The sequence below is a fragment of the Penaeus chinensis genome, chromosome 8 (assembly GCF_019202785.1).
Source record: "Penaeus chinensis breed Huanghai No. 1 chromosome 8, ASM1920278v2, whole genome shotgun sequence".
In the NCBI taxonomy this organism is placed as follows: Eukaryota; Metazoa; Arthropoda; class Malacostraca; order Decapoda; family Penaeidae; genus Penaeus; species Penaeus chinensis.
The window spans coordinates 7,011,501-7,015,817 of NC_061826.1; positions in this window are offsets into that span (position 1 = coordinate 7,011,501).

A 4,317-nucleotide genomic window follows, 5' to 3' on the forward strand; every position below is an offset into this window, starting at 1 on the left:
GAGAGAGAGAGAAGGAGAGAGTAAGAGAAAGAGAAAGACAAGCAAATAGACAGTAAGACAGAGAGACAAAGCGAGATAAAAGGACGAATAAACAGAATATCCAGAAAGACAGTCAAAGAGAAACACTAAAAAAGAAAACAATAGAGACAAGAAAAGAGAGACATTCAGATAGAAATATAGACAGACGATCCAAAGAGAAACAGAGAGAATGGCAGACAAGCAAAGAGAGAGAGACTAATAAACAGACATATGGACAGACTGACAGACACAAAGTAATAGAGAGATAAGGATAGATTAAAGAGTACGAGTTTATGATACACACACACACACACACACAGACACACACACACACACACACACACACACACACACACACACACACACATATATATATATATATATATATATATATATATATATATATATATATATTTTGCTTTTGATTTACTTTCTCCTCTAGTTTTACGAACCTGAGATATATAGACTTTTTTTTTTTTTTTTTGTCGAAAATGAGAACGATTATAGATTTGAATTGCAGATATAGCCATCGAGGCTGACATAATATTTGTTTGTTTTTTATCAGTAACTTTTTTTGTTGTTGTTGTTGTTTGCTTTTTTGTAATTTTCACCATATCTGGTTATAATTCATTTGATTCTAAGCCTCAAGGAAATCATAAAATGATCATGAAATACCATTATATATTTTCCCATTTATCTCATTGTTTCTATTTTTAAAGAACTCTTGGGATAATTTACTTAAAATTTCACTTCCTTAATCCTAGTATTGTTCAAGGAATCAGAGTTGACTAGTCTAGAAAGTGTCCAAAATGAAGCCATGAGGATCATTCTTGGTGCCCCTAGAACAACAAGGATTGTGAATATGAGAACAGAACTTAATTTGCCTTCTGTTTATGAAAGAATATTATACATAAATACCACATTTAGTGTCAAATCAATTAGAGAACCCCTCCATTGTACAGAGTTTCAAAGACAACTAAAACACAGAATAGAAGAGCTAACTTTGAATAACAACACCGATTCATACTCAAATTCATGGTTACAAGTGACGTGTAAACACTTAGCTCAGCTGAACATTCCCATAACTAAGACCCTACATGGACGTTCTGTACCACCGTGGAAAATGTCGGACCTAAGTGTATATTATACGACTGCCCCCAACAAAGACAGTGCCCCCCCTGCTATACTTAAACAGTATGCACTTGCAAGTATAAATGAGCATCTAGACACTCTTTCCAATGTATATGAATGCTACACTGACGGATCCTTGCAGTCTGGGTGTAGAGCAGGATGCGCTTTTGTTGTATATAAAAACAATATTTTGCAGCACCAGGATTGTAGGAGGGTTCATGACTGGGCTAGCACTATGCAAACCGAGTTGGCAGGAATACTCATGGCCACCGAATTTCTATTGAAACAAGGCTCAGGGGTCATTTTCTGCGATTCACAGAGTGCTCTCCAGGCTCTGAACACTCTAGACAAAGGTGCGGGAAATATTGCAAATGACATCAGGATAAACGTGTATCGTGCAAAAGAACGAGGCCATAATATACGTTTTGTGTGGATTCCATCGCATGTTGGAATCCCTAGGCATGATCATGCTGATCGCCTAGCAAAGTCAGCATGTGACAAACAAAGTGTGGACATAGATCTTGGGATACCTCTTTCTAGGATTTTCTACATCATTAAAGCCTCCTTCAGAGAGGACTTGACTGAGTTGATTAATTCTCAGCGCCCTAAACCGGTCATAAAGCACTATGACCGGTTTAGGCAAGATTCCTTCATCTATGGTTTATATAAAACAAGAACAAGACAGTGTGATGTTGTGACTGCAAGAATCAGGCTTGGGTATAGATTGTATTGGCAGGTCAGTACAGTTTGTAATGTCGATGAAACTAAGTGTAAACTGTGTAATGAAGAATATAAGCGAACACTTGTACATTATATCTCAGAGTGCCATGTGATACAGCCTTTCAGGCCACCTAGCATGAGGTACGGAGAACTATGTAACTACTTCATATCATCTGATGCCCTAGAAGATATACTTATGTTGTATCCTATATTTGGAATGTAGTATCACATAACCGAATATAAAATGTATTAATGCTTTCCCACGCCCAAGCTATATGCCGGCGTGGCAGATGAGTGGATGAAGGACTGTGCAATTGTTCCTTTCCTTAAACTGATATAAGTACTCATAGCAATGTTATAGGCTAAAATTCAAATGTAACACTATGTAATGTTATGACCATGCATTAAATGTACCACAGCTTGCCCACGCCTGTGCAGTTAGCCAGGGTGGTAAATAAAGGACTAAACTAAACTAATTAATCCATCTGCCGTGAACAGATTTGCAATCGGACTGACACGCACGAGCAATTGTAGATACAGAGCAATTACAAACGACAGGACAAAACAAGAGCACTGCACAAGGCGCGAGAACCAGGGTGCAGACGAAAACACCTTACGAGATGAGAGATAAATATATCAAATAAGTATTTAGACACTCGGAAATAAGGCCCAGATAGTTTAGAGTTAGAATAGCTTAATTCTACATATAACTGAGCTAACCGCGACACATCGAAGTCCTCTTATTTTTAAAGGAGAATAGATATATGAATGAGTATAGACACATCACTATACTGAAAATGGTATTGAATAACAATAAACCCTTTTCATTTTTTCTTCTTTTCCATGCACGTATACAAACATACACGTTTGTGTGTGTGTGAAAAAGTGAGAGAAAGAGAGAGAAAGAGAGACAGAGAGAGAGAGAGAGAGGAGGAAAGAGAGAGAGAGAGAGAGAGGAGGAGGAAAGAGAGAAAGAGAGAGAGATTCGACTTTAGTGCATGTATTTGTCTTTGTTCTTGTTCTTTTCTAGTCTTTTCCTCCACTCTTCCCCATTCTCGCCATCTACTTGTGCTTATTATCATATTGAATTTTGTTTTCCATCTTCTGTTCATTCTCCTTCTTTCATCAAGTTCCGAATCTTTATCTTATTGTTTCGTCCCTTCTTCATTATCTCCTTTCACCCTTTAATCCTCCCTAATTATCAATCTTCGCCATCTTCTTTTTCTTATTTTTCTTCTTCCTTCTACTTGCTCTTCCTTTTCCTCCTCATCCTCATATTCCTCCATTATTTTCCTCATACCCTTTCCCAGCAAAGTTCTTAACATGTGTAAGATTCCCGTGACGTACGAGAAAGTAACTAACACGCCAGTACTGTCTTTCATTATGATCAAACAAAAGAGTAAATTTGACTTGTTAATGAAAGGCATACATTATTACGTCTTATGCAAAAGGGAGAAGAAAAAGGATAAGATAAAAGGAAAGTGGATAAAGGGCAGATGAAGGGGGGGGAAACGTGGAGAGGAATGAACGGCATATGAAGAAAGAGATGAGGATGAAAGGAGGAGAAGAAAAAGCAAAGAGAAGATGAGATAAAATACGATTCCATAATAATGAAAGCCCTTTTCTTTCCCTGCTCTTTCTCTCTGTTCATCTTCCCCGCCCCTCTCTCTCTCTCTCTCCCTCTCTCTCTCTCTCTCTCTCCGTCTATCTATTTATCTATCTATCTATCCACCTATCTATATTCATGTAGCTATCTATCTCTGTCCGATCCAACTGAAAGGGAAACGCAAATCTCGCTCACGAAAACAAATGAAGTCACCCGTTCCGTTTTGGAAGTTCAAGATTATTCCTTAGCTAACACGGCGATGTGTCCGAATCCTCTCACTCTCTCCCTTCTATTGATACAGTCCGTATTCGCTCTCGTAACCTGCCAAATAACACTCATGCCCTGGGATCAGCACGTTTTCCTAACGAGAAACAAGAGCCCGACATGTTTTGAACGTGCACTCTCGTGATTCATTCATGACGCTGTGAGTGTAGCTTCATGGAGGTGAAGGATTTCCGAACTAGGACTTGTTCATTCTCTTCAGGGTTTTTTTATAATTCAACTTCTTCATCGTTCTCTCGTTCTTTTGCTTCGTCTTCGTTCTCCTCTCATTCTTTCTCCCCTCATCATCTCTCGTTTTTTATTTTTTCTCTCTTTCTTCTCCTTTGTAACAATCTTGCCTAACCTGACTTGCAATCTGCCACATATCTCTTGTTTTTTTCTTGATACTCGATGTTGTTTATATAAATCCTCCCAGTATTTCTGTCTACCTATGTCTCCTCACGTGTGTCTATCTGTCTCTCTGTCTATCAGCAGGATATATTTATGTCCAAACATTTTTTTCGTCCCAATCACAGTAAACGGAATTCTATCCTACTCTTCCACCACACTTCGACGGAAAA